Source organism: Trichosurus vulpecula, chromosome 2 (assembly GCF_011100635.1).
Source record: "Trichosurus vulpecula isolate mTriVul1 chromosome 2, mTriVul1.pri, whole genome shotgun sequence".
NCBI lineage: Eukaryota > Metazoa > Chordata > Mammalia > Diprotodontia > Phalangeridae > Trichosurus > Trichosurus vulpecula.
In genome coordinates this window covers 389,115,695-389,134,907 of record NC_050574.1, presented here as the reverse complement: position 1 = coordinate 389,134,907, position 19,213 = coordinate 389,115,695, and the positions used below count along the sequence as shown (strand labels likewise).

At 38.9% G+C, this 19,213-nt stretch overlaps 1 protein-coding gene across 1 annotated transcript in view; it reads right to left on the bottom strand.

Annotated features, from left to right (window-relative positions):
- The window catches only part of VWA3B (von Willebrand factor A domain containing 3B), a 223,177-nt gene that overhangs the window by 155,889 nt on the left and 48,075 nt on the right, over positions 1-19,213 (bottom strand). The window lies entirely within an intron of this gene.

The window sequence follows — 19,213 nt, the reverse complement described above, 5'->3', positions numbered from 1 at the left end:
CGATTCCTGCAAGGTTCTGGTACATTTCTTCATGTTCAAGCCTAATTTCCCTTATAGCCTCTACTATAAATTTCATCCCTATGGAATTCCACCTAAAGAAACGATAACCATTTAAAAAAAAGGAAAAATCATCATTTTCTGATGGAAATATTGATGTTGACCAAAAGATTGAACCTGAAAAATATCAGAAACTGAGCTCATGACTGTGGGAGTAGATGATGCAAGGGAGATGTAATGTTTTTGTGATCTATCTGGATTTCTTCATTTCTTAATTTAGCTATATTTCCATAATTGTGAACTTCAAGACCACCTTAACACTTGTAATTTAATTAATTTTTATTATGAAATTCATAACTATCAACAAAGGTGATCAAGTAAACAGGCAAAACAAGGAACAAAATCTTACCCTAAACCTAGGTTTTATAACAGATGGCAGGATGTTGTCGTAAGGAGTCAGGAGGGCCTTGGTTCAAATCTTGCCTGAATGTGTTATAGGGGTGTGAACTTGCTTTAATTTTTCTATGCCTTAGTGTTCTCACCTATAAAATGAGGAGTTGGACTCAGTGGCCTGTAAGGGACCCTTCCCATTCCAAATCTCCCATTCTTCTTATTTGTTCTTTATTTCTCTCTAGGCCTTCTAGAAGTTCTATCACCGTTGAGCCTATTTTCCTTCCTTTCTTTTTCCTTTTTTTCACAGAAATACAGAACTTTAGCATTGGAAGGGACTTCAGGGTCTCCTAGACCCATCCATACCTGAAAGAAATGTCTACTATAATGCAGCTGGAAAGTGGTCATGCACGCACCGCTTGGAGATCTCCAGTAAGGAGCACGAACCCACCATCTTCCCAAGACCAATCTGTTCTACTTCCTTCCTCCAAACATTAGGAAGTTTTCCTAATATCAAGCCTAAATTTACATCTTTGCAACTCTCACCCATTACTCCTGGTTTTATCCCAAGCAAATCTTATGACTCTTCTACATGACATCCTTTTAAGTACTTAAAGACAGATATCATATTTCCCCTGAGTCTTTTCTACTCTTTCTTTGAATATGGTTGTAATCAGTGTGTGTATAGTTCTGGTTTGCTGATTTCACTCTATCAATCTTAACAAATTCTTCTTGACTTGTCTTGACTTACGAGGGGCACCATAGCATAGAGGATAGTAAAGTGACTTCCTCCAAGCCAGGAAAACCTAGAAGCAGATTTCCTTTGGACACATACTGGCTCTATGACCCTGGGTAAGTTACTAAATATGCTAAGAAACTCTACATTAAAAGGAAGTTTAGAAGAAGGTGCCAGCCTGTGTTAGCTCTCTATACCAATAAAATAGTTCCGATGACTCTTCTCTGTCCATATGCGTTCGCTCTTTCCAATTATCTTTTGTTTGTTTTTGCCAGTTCTACAATTTCATCTTAAGAGAATTATGTGGGGCCAACAAGAGGCTACCATATGTGAGATTTGAACATGACTCCAAAGCTAACTCTCTGGCCACTCCGCCATACTGTTTCTCGTTTATCACTTTCATGGCACCATGAAATTCCAGTACATTTTGTTGTTCACTCATTTCAGCTGTGAAAGACTTTTTGTGACCCCATTTGGGGGTTTCTTGGCAAAGATACTGCAGTAGTTTGCTATTTCTTTCTCCACCTCATTTTCTAGGGTGAAGTGACTTACCCAGGGCCACACAGCCAGTAAGTGCCTGAGACCTTATTTTAACTCAGGAAGGTGAGTCTTCCCTCCAGTATATTAACATACTATACTTTATCCAGCTGTTCCTCAATTATTGGATTGTAAGCTGATTCCATTTTTGCTACTATGAATAGCACAGCTATGAATATTTTGGGACAGGTAGCTCCCTTTTCCCATTTTATGATTTTTTGGTGGGGCAGGGGAGGGGGGTTAGAATTTTCACAAAAGAACAACTGCTTCAACAGGTATCGTCAGTTTTGTGATTCGATGTATTGCTATGCCATTCTCCGAAATGACCGCACCTGTCAGAAGTTCCATTAACACACCTGTTTCTCCACAGTCTCACCAACATTGGATTTTGTAAATTCTTTATATCGTTCCCCTTTTAGTGCATGAAAGGCAGTATCATAAGGCCGTCTGAGGTCCTAATGCTCTGATTATTAGATAATATAAGCATTTAATTGGTTATTATTTCCCTTTTCATAACTTGTCTTTTCATATCGATTGACCACTGTTCCAGTGGGGAATGTGACTTATTACCCTTATACATCGGTTCCCTGTAGCTTCAGGACATTATCCCTTTAGCTGGCATACTAACTTCCAAAAATGTTGCCAATCTGTTTCTGGTTTAATTTTGGAGGTAATTGCTTTTGTTACATAAAATCTGTTTCTCTTTACGAAAGCAAACCTACAAATTTTGTCTCCCCTTTGACAAGTAGCTGCCCACTGTTCCTGGAGAGTTCTTTCACTCTCCAGGTCCTAACTGACAATGCATTTTCCTTGAGCTACTGTTGCCCATTGCTTGGCCTAAAGAAAGGTTTGCTTCAATGCTCTAAACAGCAATCACTCTACATTTTTTACAAGTCACTAAGGGATTTAGCTAAGAAGAAACTCAACTGATCCACGGGTGGCACGTAGCTAATTTCCAGTCACAGACATAATTTTCCTAGTGATATGAGCTGCTCTCAAGTTTCCCTGGTGTAGTCCTGGTCCACCACAAAATGTTCCACCATCCCCCCTAAAGTTAAAACCCTGTATTTTAGGGAGCCATACTAATGACCCAAGTGTAAAGAACATAACCACTAAGGTACTGCTGGGCAAAATAGAACAGAATGTCTTTATTTGTAGTAAGAGAGACAGAGAAGAAGAGATAGAGAGAAGGGAAGAGATAGGTAGATAGATAGATAAGATAGATAAAATAGGATAGATCATATAGATAGATAAGACAGATAGATTAGATAGAGATTAGATAGATAGAGATGATAGAGATAGACAGATAGATAGATAGATAGATAGATAGACAGATAGACAGACAGAAGCAAAAGGAAAAGGAAAATAAAGTTCCTCCCACTTAGGGGTTAGTCAAATTAAGAGAGAGTATTAATAGCTTCAACTCAAAAAGAAGGAAGTGACAAGCCTCAGACATGAAACCTGTCCATCAAGGCTTTTGCAGCTATCAATAGCTTGGGGAAAGAAATCTTACATGAACCCGGCTCTATATTGAAACACTAAAAATATAAGCACTTTGCTGCCAAATGTAATCCTTAAACCCACGGCTCTTTCCCATTGCTGTGACTAGAAGGCTGGTTTGCGTTTGGCTGCTAAAAAGCCCTGGTGTTAAATAACAGTCCACTCTCTAAAAAAAAAAAAAAAGTTTTGAATGCTCTGAGACTTGCTTTCTCTCATGGATCCACTGAGTAACAGCTTAAGTAGGAGGAAGCCGTAAGTAAATATGAAAAGAAAACCATCAGAAGAAATGAATTATAAATCCCCGGGGACGGTAGTGACAAGCTCTCTACCCGGCTCTCAGGCATTCATCAGGTATGTGTGAGATTATCCCTTGGCTGCCTCAGTGTTGCCACAGCATTTGAAAGGCCTTAGAACTTCTGCAAAAAAGTGTCTGGGAAAGTCTGCCTGTTTCCTTCTCATCTTTTTATCAAGAATATACTTTGTACATGCATAAGCCACCCTCATAAAGATTTTATAAAGATGTAGAAAGTAGGCATGCACATAAAAAAAATAACCAAAATAAAGAATAAAATGAATTATGTAGAGACTTATATGAAGTGGTACAAAGCTATGTTAGCAGAACTGGGGCTATATGTATACTGATTACAAGGGAAGGAAGGAAGGAAGGAAGAGGTAGGGAGAGAGAGAGAGAAACAAAGAAAGGTAGAGAGAGAAAGAGGGGGAAAAAGCTTTTTAAGTACACAAATGGTTGTTGTTGAGTTGTTTTGAGCTGTGTCCAAATCTTTGTGACCCCATTTGGGGTTTTCTTGGCAAAGATACTGGAGTGGTTTGCCATTTCCTTCTCCAGCTCATTTTGCGGATGAGGAAACTGAGGCAAACAGGGTGAAGTGACTTGCCCAGGGCCACACAGCTAGTAAGTGTTGAGGCAGGATTTGAACTCAGGAAGATGAGTCTTCCTAACTCCAGGGTTGGTGCTCTACCCCCTGTACCACCTAGCCCAGATGGCTATAGAAGAGAACACAAAACTAACTTTTTATTTCTTTATTTATTAACTTGATTTCAATTTCATAAAACATATGGCAAAATAATATTTGGGTCTTTTTTTCTTGATTAAGCAATAAGTGGTTTGAATTAAGTGGTTTAATTTGGAAATGTGCCCCCATATTTGGTTCAGCTGTTGGTTTTGTTAGACGTAAATGGTGTACTTATAGTACAAATAATAAATTTTATAAAATAAAAAAAGCTATTGGGCCAATAGAGGCTGATGCTTTTCTTGGTCACTACTTTTTTTTTTTTTTGGTCAAAGCACCATTCATAATCTTTTCAATCTGTGAGGACCTCAAAATTGGATCACCTTGATTGGATCAGTCAACAAGAATTTATTAAATACTTACTATGTGCCAAGAACCATGTTAAGAAGTTCTGGAGATACAAAATAAGACACTGCCCTCAAGGTCCCCTCCCATTCTAAAGCAAACAACTGTGTATGGACAACATATACAGGATAGCATATCTGGCCAGGTCAAGTTCCCCTTCCTGACTTCTTCAGTTCATCACCACTTCCTCACATGGTACATCAAATATTGAAGTGGTAGAGTCCAAACAAGCTGGTTTCACTACAGTTGCCAATGAGAATAAAACACTATAAAAATAGCAACCCTGTTCTATTTCTTGTCTGTTTTTTTGCACTCCTCCCAGTTTTCAAGTACAAATGCACTCACAACAATCTAGCTTGACCACATCTCATGCCAAAGTACCTATAGGCTTATTTTTTTTTTTTTTTGCTTAACTGCTTTTTTTTTCTTAATTTAAAATTTTTGCAAATATCTTTGGGGATGTTTCTTAGAGGCATGTAACCAACCACACAGACAGTTAAAATGGGTGTCATCCTGCCCTCCCCAAGATAGCCAATCATGGAGCCTAGATCCATTACTGTCCAGCATTCTCTCTTTTCATACCTCCCCTCCAATCTGCAAGCTCCCAACCTGCCTCCTATTGAGCTAGGCATCAGCCCCCCAGGTCAGTTATAACCTAACACTGACTTGGAACACCCGCAAAGAACAAGAGCTGTGCAGATGCCACTTCCCCTCCTCCCACCCCACTCCCACTCCAGCACACCCACCAGGGAAAAAAAACTATCAGTCAGGAATCAAAAAATGTTGAAAAGAAAAAAAAGAAAAGAAAAGAAAAAAACTCAAAAAATGTTGAAAATGACCACACTAGGTAACTCTAAGACTTTAAGTTTCAGAGAAGGTGCCAACCTATGTTGGTAAAGAGAATGTCATCATCCAGGAGTTTCCTATAAGAATGAAATCACATGGCTACTTCCTTTCCCTATCCCTTTTTCTCCTCCTCCATCTACCCAATGAGACACGGCTTGTAACAAAGCATGAAAAAGAGGGAAAAGATCAGTTCAGCAAAACCAACACATCAACTCAGTTTTGTCATTATTTGTCATATTCTACTCCTATCCAGAGTCTCCTACCTCTTCAGAGCAGGAAGGCAAAGTACATTTTCTTATCTCATCTTTGTGACTGAGCTCGGTCATTATAACTACATAATGTTCAGCTTCATTTTTTGGTTGTTACTGGGTTTTTTCCATCTAGAATGCTATAATCATTCTGCATATTGTTTTCCTGGTTCTGCTTATTTCCCTCTGTAGCAATTCATGGTTTTCCTATGCTTCTCTCTGAATTTTCTTATTTGTCATTTCTTACAATCAAGTCACACTCCATCAGTCATATGCCATAATTCACATGGCCATTTCCCAATTGATGCACATCGACTTTGCTATCATAAAAAATTGACTATAAATATTTTCATGTAAATGGAACTTTTTTCCCCTCTTATCTCTAACCATCCTGAGGTACTTGCCTAGTAATGGGATCTCTGGGCACCTAGGTGGTGCAGTGGATAGAGTGCCAGACTTGGAGTCAAAAGACTCATCTTCCTGAGTCCAATCTGGCCTCAGACACTTACTAGCTGTGTGACCTTGGGCAAGTCACTTAACCCGGCCTGCCTCAGTTCTTCATCTGTTTAAAAAAAAATGAGCTGGAGAAGGAAATGGTAAACAACTTCAGTATCTTTGCCAGGAAAACCCCAAATGGGGTCACAAAGAGTCAGACATGACTGAAACAACATGACTGAACAACAGCAACAGTGGAGTCTCTGAGTCAAAGGGTATTGACATTTTATTCACTAATTAGTATTCTGAATTGCTTCCTAGAAACTCTCAATTGTACTCCAATATTTTGTGAGGCAATGCTATCTCTATCACCCTCACCATAATATTTTGCAAATAAGATTGTATTCTCAGTCATTTTTACTCCACTCTCATTGTACTATAAGTGTGTGCCCACTCTTTCCAAGGATGTTTCCATGTATTTGCAGGAGAGTATGCTGTGATGATATCTACTGTCCTTACTATGATGCCATTATAGGTAAATGCCCATGCTGAAAGTTAATTTTGTATCCATAAGCTGATTGTTAATAGGAAGGACACTAGTGGGGGCTCAGGGGTGATGAGGATGAGGATGAGGAGGATGATGATGACAGTATTAGTAGCCACAGCTACTACACCTTAGAACCTAAGAATAACAACAGCACAATAGAGACCCAATCTACAAGCACAAGTTGAGGGAGAAAATGGAAAAGGTTATTACATTAATATTTAGAGGGTCTCTGAAGCTTTCTCTGTTGTTGTATCTTGCAAGGAATCTTGTATAATTTTAACATGTGCATGGAAGACATCTTGAACGTCAAAGATAACCTGTCCACCTCTTAATTTGGCCTTGGGACAGTCCTATGAATATATCTGGTAACTGTTCTCTTTAATGTTTGCTGTTTTCCAGAGCAGAAGAAGATTCAAGGGTATGGCATTTGAATATACCCTTGAATCTTTTCCAGTCATTAACACTGACATGCCCTGAAGCAATAAATTATTTCCTTTTGAAATCTCAGGTCCCGACTAAGCAATGTTCCCCTCAAGGATCTGAAACAGTATCATTCCAAGGGCAGGTGGGGAATGGTGGCAGCTGTCAGGGGCTGTTGCCCTTGAGATATCTTAAATATAGCAGAGGGGAGAGGGGGATCTAGAGGTACAGGAACCATTCAGCAGCCCTTGTATCTTCTTCCCACCCCTTCAAGTACACTTGACGCCATGTGAATTTGTCATTTTCCCACTCTTTAGAAACCTTGGGTGAAAAATTGGCAAGAGCCTTGGACCTAATCCAATGGGATCTCCTCAATTTATAATGGGGGGAGGAGGAATGCATAGACTTTTTATCATCTGCCATGGATCCTAAATACCAATTATATAAAATGAGAAGGAAAAAAGAAAATCATTTGTGTAAAGATTTCAATAAATCAATAAGCATTTACTAAATTCTTACTATGTACCAGGAACTATGCTGAAAATTTTGTGGTGGTTGTTAAATCATTTTTCAGTTGTGACTGACTCTTCATGACCTTACTTGGGGTTTTCTTGGCAAAAATACTGGAGTGGTTTGCCATTTCCTTCTCTAGCTCATTTTACAGATAAGGAAAGTGAGACAAACGGGTAAAGTGATTTGCCCAGGGTCACACAGCTAGTAAGTGTCCAAAGCCAGATTTAAACTCAGGTCTTCCTGACTTCCTGGCCTTCTGTCCTCTGGGACACCTAGCTGTCCTTGTTGAAAACTAGGGATACAATAATCAGCAAAATAGTCCCTGTCCTCAAAGAGCTTATATTCTAACCAGGGATACAATAACAAAAGCTAGCATTTGTGTAACTCTTTAAGGTTTGCAACATATTTAATGCATAAGATCCCATCTGAACCTCAAACCCTTTAAGATAGGACTTATTATCCCCATTTCAAAGCCAGGAAAAATGAGGCTAAGTAGCTTGTTTCCCAGGGTAACATAGCTTAGAAGTGTCAGAAGAAAGATTTTTCACTCAGGTTTTCCTGACTCCAAGAACAGCACTCTCTACTCGGGCACCTAGCTGCCATGTACATATATAAAATAGAACTATAACATATGTATGTATCTATAATTACAAGATTTGGGGAGGGACCTGGGTTTAGGAAAGATGTCGTGGATAAGCTGGAGTCTGAGTTGAATCTTGATGGAAGTGATGGATTCCAAGTGGTGGAGATGAGAAGGGATGGCATTTCAGGCGGGGGGGGGATGGCCAAGGCCAAAGACAAGGAGACTGAAGATGGAATGTCACATATGTAGGCTAGCAAGTAGACTAATAAGGCTGGTTTATAAAGCATGTGGAGAGGAGAAATGTGTAAGAAGACTAGAACAGATAGAAAGGAGGGAAGGGAATAAGCATTTATGTAGTGCCTACTATGTGCTAGGCACAGATAAATGCTTTACAAATATTATCTCATTTGATTTTGAGAAAGGTAGGGACTGTGACAAAATTTAAATGTAAAACAGAAGAAGATGCATTTGATCCTGGAAGATGAAATAGGAAGCCAGCCATTGGAGGGTTGGTTTGGTTTGGTTTTGGGGGCGGTGGGGAAGTGGGGAGAAAGGGTGACATGATCAGACCTGTGTTTCAGGAAAATCACTTCGGTGGCTGAATGAGTGATGAATTAGAGTAGGGAGAGGGTAATTGTAAATTGACTTGTCTATTTTTATATTATTTTATTTATTATTTTATATTATATAGGACTATCTATGATGGTAAATAAATAATTAAATGATGGAAATGACCCAAATGCCCAACAATAAGGCATCATAGGATAATAGATTTAGAACTGAAATGTTCCTAAAATGTCACCCAGCCTGACCCTCTCATTTCACAGATGAAAAAATCAAAGTCACGCAGATAGTAAATGGTAGAATTGGGCTTCTGTTTCTAAATTCAGTACTATTTCTACCCTACAAGACATGGCTAAGCAACCTATTATATATTAAAATTCAATTCCATAAACATTTGCAAAGCATCTACTACATATAAGGAGAGCCAGCTAGGTGGTACAGTGACTGCACTGCCAAGCCTGCAGTCAGGAAGACTCATCTTCATGAGTTCAAACCTGGCCTCAGACACTTACTAGCTATGTGACCCTGGGCAAGTCACTTAACCTCAGTTTCCTCATCTGTAAAATGAGCCACAGAAGGAAATAGCAAACTACTCCAGTATCTTTGCCAAGAAAACCCCAAATAAGGTTGCAAAGAGTTAGACATGACTGAACAACAATGACAAATGTATAAGGAGACAACATGGTACAGGGAAAGTGTCCTGACTCTGGAGTCTAGAAAACCTGGCTTCCAATCTGCTTTTGACACTTACTATCTATATGGTCTTGAATAAGTCATTTACTGTCCTCAATTTTTTCATCTACAAAATGAAGAGCCAGGCTAGATGGTCTCTGAATTCCTTCCAACAATAGTTCTATGAATTTTTGTGTGAAGTACTGGAGGCCTAAGACAAAAATACAATCACCTCGGTCCTCAAGGAATTTACATCCTAGGAGAGCAGAGGCTCTTAACCTGGGGTCTATGGACTTTTTCTTTTAAACATTTTGCTAACTGTATTTCAATGTAATTGGTTTTCTTACAATTCTATGTTTATTATCTTATGCATTTAAATATATTATTCTGAGAAGGTGGGCATAGGTTTTGCCAGCCTGCCAAAGGGACGCAAAATTTTAAGAATCCTTGTACTAGGTGACTATGACGTGTACATAAATAAGTACATATAAAATAACACAAGAAAAGGTAACAATGTGCTGGTGGGGGGAAGGGAGTAAGAAAAGTTTCATCTAAGAAGTGGCACCTGAGGTATTGGGCAGTTAGGTGGCTCAGTGGATAGAGTACAGGGCCCGAAGTCGAGAAGACCTGAGTTCAATCTGGCCTCAGACACTTGCTAGCTCTGTGATTCTGGGCAAGCCACTTAACTCTATTTGCCTCAGTTTCCTCATCTGTAAAATAAGCTGGACAAAGAACTGGCAAAGCACTCCAGTATCTTTGCCAGGAAAACCCCAAATTGGGTCACAGAGAATCAGACAAGACTGAAAATGACTAAACAACAACAACCTGAGGTGAGCTTTGAAGGAAACTAGAGATTCTACAAGGCAGAGGGAATGTATATCAGAAATGGGGGTCATTAGGCAAAGAAATAGAGGCAGAAGCTAAAATGGGATGTATGGAGAAGTCGGAGTAAGGGGAGCAGTACGAAATCAGCCTGGAAAGGTAGGCGAGAGCCAGACTGAGTACTCTGGTTCATATTTTTTTTCACCAAAGGCAATGGGGAATCAATAAAGATTTTTGAGCAAAGAGTGAGATGGTTAGATCTGTGGTCTAAAAAAGGGCTGGACAAATGCTCAAATGCTCTTTGATTTCCCTTCCGGCTTTAGCTGTGCAAAGTATAGATTTGAGACCAGAGGAAGAATAATTTAGAGATTTTGAAATAGTCCAGGGGAAAGGCGATGAGAGCTTGAACTAGAATAAAGGCTGTGTGAAGGGAGAGAAGGGGACTGATCAAAGACATTGCGGAGGTCAGAAGCAACAAGATTTGGCAACTGATTGGATAGGAGGGCTTAGAAAAGCTAAGAACCGAAGATGACTCCTTGAGAAGAGTGGTGATGCTTCATAAGAAATAGGGACGTTTGGAATAGGGTTGGGTTTGGGGAGAAATTTGAGTTTCATTTTGGACATTTTCAGTTTGGGATGCCTATATGACAGTCTGGTGAAAATGCCCGGGAGGTTTCCTTTGGTAACTCAGCATTGGAATTTAGAGGAAAAGTTAGGGCTGGAGGCATAGATCCAAGAGTCATCTGTATAAAAATGACTAAATTCATGGAAGCTAATAAGATCATCAGGGAAGAGACAGGAGTGGGGAAATCCGTGGCCCTCTAGGTCCTCAAGGGCATCCCCAATCAGTTAAATGGCTGCCCTTGAAGACCTAGACTAGGGTTACATGTGGCTTTGAGGCCAAAGGTTCCCCACCCTCAAAAAAGGAATGGGTTGAGGTTGGAGCCTTAAGAGAAGCCCATCCTTGCTGCATTCAAGTGTCTCAGCAAGCTATCAACAATACACTAACCAAAAAAGCAAACTAGGGAGCAGCTAGGTGGCACAGTGAGTAGAGCTCCTGCCCTGGAGTCAGGAGGACCTGAGTTCAAATCCAGGCTCAGACACTTGACACACTTACTAGCTGTGTGACCTTGGGCAAGTCACTTACCCCCAATTGCCCTGCCTTCTCCCCTTCAAAAACTAAAGATAATGATTTAGCATCTCTCAAAGAGATGCTAAAATCTCAAAGATGGGCATCTCTTAAGATAATGATTTAGCAAAGGATTATGAAAAAGATTGCTCAGAATGTGATCTACAATAGAATACTACAGAGTTAGAATCTGTTGATATATAGGAGGGTGATAAATAATACGTGTATGCATAGCATGTGAAAAAAGTGAAAACTAAAAATAAGTAAACTAATAAAAATCATGCATACATTGTTTAAAACATACAAACATATGTGCATTAATTAAAATAGGAAGATAATTTAGAGTGACATAAATAAAACCTAATGTCTGGTGTGTCCCTTTTTATGTAATGTTCATTAAATGAGATTGAAAATTTATTTTGAATTAATGAAATAGTGCTATGAAAGATAGGTTCACCCTGAATTAGTAAGAATATAAAAATCGTCACTTTCATGGGATTCAATCATTGCAAATTTATGGGAATAGTCAATATTTTGAAGTGATAGCATGCACTTCCTTTTCAAGAAGACCAAACAGCATAATAAGTTATGGGGCATTAAAATGTCCTGAGAACTTAAAGTGATCATTTGGATGAGGTGAAAAGGTGGGTATATTGCAAGCATAAAGTGATGGAAGTGATTAAATCAGCAGTTCTTGTTTCAATAAAACACTCCCGATGCCTCATGTTAAATTATATGTTAAAATACTTGGTTGCCAAATTGAAATTTAATATTTCCTGGCCTAGGACAGCTTCAAATCCCCAAGGTGAAGGCACAAGGCACAAATGTGAAATTATACTTGGTCCTAAGCTATTGAAATAAATTATCCATGAATCTAAAGCAAATGTATGTATTCACCTTGCCATTTGAAAAATCTAGAGTTTTATTAAAGTAATGATACATGTATATTTCACTTGGGCCACATCTCAAAGGTTATTTTAAATGCAAAATGGAAGAAACTACGCATTATCTCCTATGAAGTATTAATATTTGCTGCCAGATCCTGGCATCCTCAGCATTTCCAGAAATCACTTCCAACTTTGAGGGCTTGAAGCACTTTTTTTTCCATATTCTGTAGTAGTCAGGCCGGAACTTTAATCCTTGGGTCAGTCTTAGCTGGAGTTGATGTAATCTTAATGGGGTATTCCTCCCCCTCCAAAAAAAAACCCTGGAGGCAAGATCAGAAAATGAAACTCTCAATAACTGAAACTAAAAAGATAGGATTTATTATACCTCCTTCTCCATTAGATTTGGAACTCTAGAACCTACTTCTAGCTCCAGTTCATCCTATACGTTGTTGAAATAGCCTGACCCACCTGTTTTTATAAGGTCATTCTGCAGCTCAAGAATTTATATTGGCTCGCTACCACTCTAATATTATATTCAAGTGTCTCGGCAAACTATCAAACGTACTCTATCCAAAAACTTTTTTATTTCAAGTATCCTAGGATCACAGAATTGAAAGGGGCCTCAGAGGTTACCTAGTCCAGTCCCCATCCTTTTTAGGAGTGAGCTCAAAAAGGTAAAATAACTTACCCAAAGATGTGAGGTCAATAAATGGCTGAAATTTATGTCTGCAGACTCCAAAAGTACAGTCCTCTTTCCGCTGTACCAACCCCTCTGACTCCAGCCTCTTGATTAGCTTGGGTCAAGTTGACATCTTCTTTTTTCCCAAAGAGTAACTTTCTAATTCTCGTCTTTACATCATCCTTGTGCTCCCCTCTAGGCTTAGAGAGGCCCTTCTGCCACCCCCACCCTTTGTCCCTAGCTGTCTCTATCACTCCCTGCAAAGCACAGTTTAAACCTAGGATACCACCTAACCCCATTCTCATCATCCTATTCCTGTTTCCCTGGGTCCCCACCCGCTTAGAGATGGTCATTTCCTTGGAAAGTAACAGACATCGGCAGCAGCAATAGCAGTTATGCAACGGTAGCTGATTTCGAAGAAGCTGAATGACTAGGCTGGCTTCATAACCAATAAAAACATGCCTCTACCCACGGGAAAAGTGAATATAGCGATTGGCATGAATTTTAATAAAATGCATCCCCTCACTGTCTTCCCCCAGCATCATCTTTAGACTTTATCTCTGGACTCCATTGCTTCTTTACTCCCTCCTTGAGTTGTCTGACCCTTCATCTCCCAGCTCAGCCTGAGGAAAGTAATTACAACTGTGCCAAGGCATACCCAGCCCTTCTTAAGAAACCCTCAGCCAAGAGACATCCTCCTTAGCTGAGATAAGGGCAGGCCAAGCCCCAGTTGGTCATTGTTTGGGCCCTGATTAGATTGAAGTGAATGTAAATAGCAATCACTTCTGTTTTGACCAGAAACGCTGAAGGTGTTCCCCTCCCAGATTAATTTTTTTTTTTTTTATTAAGCAAAGAGGTCATTCTCTGTCTCATTTCTTACCTAGCCTTAATCACTGAATATGCCTCAGTCAAACCGAGACTTGGGAAAGACCTCAGCTGAAAAAGGTCCCCACTTTATCCAGGGCCATCTCCAGTCCTCTTGGTCTCTATCTGGCCACTGAACTCACATGGCTTCTGAGAAGAAAGTGAGGCTGGTGACTTTGTACAGCCCTCCCTCACTTAAATCCAATTTACTTACATATAGAAGCATCACCTCCCAAATGCCCTGATCCTATGACAACAACAACAGAGGAAGGGAGAATTTACAGTGAGCCCTCAGGTATTTCATCAGTGAGACACGTACACAGAGCAATAAATAAAGTTGAGACAGTAATACCTAAGCTTAAATCTTCTTTCTGACACTTCCCAGCTCTACGACCCTGGGGAAATCACTTAGACCTTCGGAGTCTCAGTTTTCTCATCTGTAAAATGCAGCGAATAATAGTACCCACCTCCCAGGGATATTGGGAAAATCAAATCAGATAATGTGCAAAGTAAGCTTTAAAGTAGCATATGAATGAATGGGAGATAATCTTATCATTATTATTAACTGTTATAATTAACTATATTATTATTAATTGTTATTAACTATTGTGATTAACTATATTATTAATAATTATTAGTTATTAACTATTATAATTAACTGTTATTATTAATTATCAACTATTATAATTAACTATATTATTATTAATTGTTATTAACTATTGTGATTAACTATATTATTAATAATTATTATTAACTATTATTAACTCTTCTGTTGGCAACATATTGTGTACTTAGAATTATCCAGTCTCCTCCTAAGTTTGGTTTCCCCAAATAGAGAGTTAAGTTATAGAACAAACAAAAACCTTTTCTTTTTTCCTTCTATTGAACACTGTGCTTCACACAAGCGTGAGGCTCTTAAGAAATGCTTGTTAGCTAACTTTTCTGCAACAGTGATAAGAGACAATGGGCAGCCCGCCCAATGAGCAGTAACATGACCTTTCACAATAATTAAAGTCAGTCAGCCTTGTAAACCATGAAAAGTACCCACACTTTGCTTCTCTGGCTCCAGCTAATGAATTTAACTGGATCCCAAGGAGAAGGGGAAAGAGGCTGGGGGGACCACTGCTATTCTGTAGACTCTAGAACTGTCACTATCTGGTCCCCTGAATCAGAAGTACACAGTCGGATGGGCAACTGGCCTTTAAAAAATTAATACCTGAGCATCCCAGCACTGAAGGTTATCATGCTTTTCACTTAAAAGGTAGGATTTTAGGCTTATTTAAGCCGGGCAAAACTAAATGACCTTCCTCTTCTCTTCCTACTTAAAAAAACCTAGCCTAAACCCGTTCATTTTCCTATACTCTGACAAAATGTAGTTTTTACAGCTTCCATTAACTCTACTATAGCAACTATAATACTCTTAGACCCCGTGAGACATTGAAACAGTATTAAAGGCACATAACAGCTTCTTAAACTCTATTAGACCAATGATACTGAAAACAGAGAAAAATATTGTCTTCTCCAATGTACTAACTGGTAATGTTTACATAGAAGGTGAAGGCTTAAAAAAATGACATCTCATTTGACCCTCAAAACAACCCTGTGAGGTAGGTACTATGATTATTCCTATTTTACATCTAAGAAAACTGGGGCTGAGAGAAATTAATTGACTTGTCCAGGGCCACACAGCTCTTAAGTGTCTGAGTCAGGATTCAAATTTACATCTTCCTGAATCCAGATAACATTTGTAAAGTACTCAGTTCAGTGCCTGTCACATAATAAATAAAATAATAAATAAATAAAGATCCTTTTTTCTTCCCTTCTATCCTTCTTTCCTTCCTCCCTCCCTTCCTTCCTTTCTCCCTCCTTTCCTTCCTTCCTTTCTCTCTTCCTTCCTTCTTTGCTTCCTTCCTCCCCTCCTTCCTTCCTAGCTATATAGAACCATCTAGCTGTCTCTTATCCTAGTACTCATCCTAATCACGGTTCTTTGCACCATTTTCTTACTTCCCATCACATCAATACCATTCTTGATATGACTCCTCTTATGTCAACTCACCTATTGCCCAAAACAATGCTATAAGGGCTTAAAAGGTTCAGAAGCTGAATGAGATCAAAGGTACAAAACCAGAAGTCATGATGTATGGACTCTACACATAGCCATTACCTACTCAATAGTAAATATATTTGTAATATCTCTTTTAGAGGTGGGTAAGACCTACCACCTCCAACCACTCAGTTTGTTCTCTCTCCTTCCTTCAGGGGATTTCCCTTTAGTCTCTTCCCAGGCCAAACCACGTGATATTTCCTTACATCAGGAGAGGAACAAAAAGGCTAAATCCTAGGAATCTCTGCAGATCCAAGCCTTTCTTACTCCACTTTAGAATAGACACTACATTTTCAAAATGTTATCAGAGGTGCATAAGAACTCTTAAGGTCCATAAGAACGTGGCATTTATATTCAGTAACCATGTCAGCCAGCTCAACTTACCGGAAGTCCTCACTGGCTAATGTTTAATTACTCAACTGGTTGAGGGTTAATTGAGTCAGATGGCTCTGCCTACGTGAGAGGAAAGCATAAACCCTTTTCCTCCTTTCAGAGATAGTGACATTTGACATCACTTAAAAGGTTTGCCAATAGAAAAGCAGACTTAGAGAAGCTAATTCATTTCTCTCGGTGCTATTCTTGTGCTTAAGGAAGCTGCCACACACACACATGAACACGATTCATGACTTTATGTATTTTCTATCGAGGCATAGTTCTTTACTAAATTGAAATGGCACATATTTTGATTCAGTTCTTATTTTTATTTCTAAACAATACCATGTTGAGCAAGGTTCCTCCAAAGCACTAATACCTAGATTCAAGATGTGTACTGTCATCAATAAATGCCACTACCAAGACAGAGAAAGGAGGGTTCTGAGCTGCTTACCATTTGCTTGCTATTTGCCTTAGACCCATGTGAAGAACCATCTGGTCTGAGACATGAACCTAAGTACTCTTTGTTGTGCCTAACCTGGAGTTCTCAGACTATAATCCAAACCTTCATGACATCGTATTTCTTGAAGCATGACACCAAGAAATCTAGTTTCAACTCTCCAAGCTAATTTCAAAGACTCCTTAGGTTTGCAGGTGCGTTTTTGGTTGAGGTTTTCTGTTTTTGTTTTTTGCAGGGTCATTTGTAGGTCAAACATGGGACCTTGGTTTGTCCTCAAAAACTGCATTAAAATTTTGTTATTTTAACTTTAAAAAAATCTTCATCATGGGTCATCATGGCCAATGAATTAAATTAGCAGCAAACCTTCAGATGATGAACCTTTCCATACTTAGTTGATCCTTGAGCATCAGACACAATCTTTGTACCTCCAATGCCTAGCACACAGTAGGCATTTGCTAGATGCTTATTGATCAGTTTTATTTCAAAGCCAAAGAGGGGAGTTTGTATTTGAAGTTAGAAGAAACAGGGAGTCCCTGGATATTATTGAGTAGGGGAATGATATGGTCAGACCTGAAGTTAAGGAAAAATCACTTTGACAGCTGAGGGGATGATAGATCAGAATGGGGAGAGACTAAAAGCAAAGAGAACAGTTAGGGATTATTGCAATTTTTCAGGCAAGAGGTGATGAGGACACGAACTAGAGTAGAAAGCTGTGAGTAGTGAGGAAGGATTAAATGCGAGAAAGTTTGTGAAAATCAAAATGGCAAGATCTGGCAAATGATTGGTTATGTGGACAAAGAGAAAGTGCAAAGTCAAAGATAACACCACCGTTATGACCTGAGACACTAGGAGAATGCTGGTCCCCTCAACAGAAATAGAGAAGCTGGGTGGAAGAGAAGGTTTTAGGGAAAGATAACAAGTTCTGTTTAGGACATATTGAACTTTTTATGTATACAGAACATCCATTTTGAAATGCCTAGTAGCAATACAGGACTAGAACTTGGGAGAGAGATTGAAGTTAGATATATAGATGTGTAATGACAAGCAGGGTGGGACTTTTTTGTTGTCTTTTATTTTGTAGTGCTTCTCAGCACTAAGGCAATCAAGCACCTTTGAGTCTGAATCAAGAGTCATTGATTGGAAACAATGTATGCTAAGCCTTAAGTCTACACCCTTTTGCTAAGTAGGCACTAAGCCCCAGGGCCCTAAACAGGGTATATATGCTCTGAGGTTGGCATTTTGCTTTAGGGGCACACTCATTGGAAGGGTGTTGGTGTGGAGACTCTGAGTGAGCAGTCATTAAGAAGCTTCCCCCCACCCCCAGCTTTGAAAACCCAGATGTTGGTGCTTCTCTCTCTGCTAACTATGTATGTATTGCTATGGTCAGACAAATAGAAGTCTATCTGTCGATTGGTGTTTATTTGCTCTGTTTATATAATTTCTGCTTGTAATTTCTGTTTGTGTTTTCTCTTAAGTTCAGGGTGCTGACTTTTCCCCCTGAACTAAGTGAATGGTATGTGTATGTTTAATTAAAGTGAGATTGTTAACCTCTTAAAGTTGCTTTCCTTAGAAAAGCAGATCAAAGAACATGTGGTAGCAGCCCTCCTATATGCTGGTGTTATTGGTCTTACAGCCCCACAGCAGCTGCTAGCAACATTGTTCTTAATAGGTGTGTGAGTCATCTTATGATAAAATTCCTGTTAACTGATGTTGTCACAAAGAGAGAGTATAGAAAGAGAAAAGGTATCCCAGGACAGAGCTCCTAGAAGGAATTCAGTTTCCTTGTCAATAAAACAAAAGGGTTGGACTAGCTGGTTTCTAAGGTTCCGTTCAGTTCTGACATTCTATTTTTCTGATGGCTGGTCTTGCCAACACAATATCTCAAGTTCACCCTAACTCTATAGGAAAGAACTCTATATGGTTTTATTCACTAACATTTAAATAATCAATCTTAATATATCCCTTTCCAACAGGTTAGTTCATTCAAGTGAAATGAAGACCTCTCTAAGATCTTAATTATAATACCTGTTTGAGTATGGAATCTCATCCCCAGAACTTCTTCTAGTAAGGACCATCAAAATTCACTTGTAGTTTTCTTTTATTTCACATTGAAAATGACTTTATTTAAAAATGAGCAAACAACACTGTAGAAACAATGATATTTAAATCTCTAAAATGCTGCATCTTAGATTTAGTTGGCAAAGCATATTTAACAATCAGCTTGAAAGTTTCAGTCTTCCATATCGAAATCAGATACTACACTTAATTTAAAAAAAAAGCTTCACATGGTCCATAAAACACCAGTTTAAGTAAAAGATCTTTAATAAAAGACCTGGCTGGACAAGAGTACCCCACTTTTCACCATATTCCTTTTTTTTACTTCATATGAGAATTATTGGTTACATTGTAGAATGTAACTGAAAGACATATTTAGGGAAGACGTAGAGAAAGGAAAAAGGAATGTACATAAAGCAATATTTCTTTTAGGTACAATACGCATAATAGTGTTTTAGGAAGACAATAAAAATTACA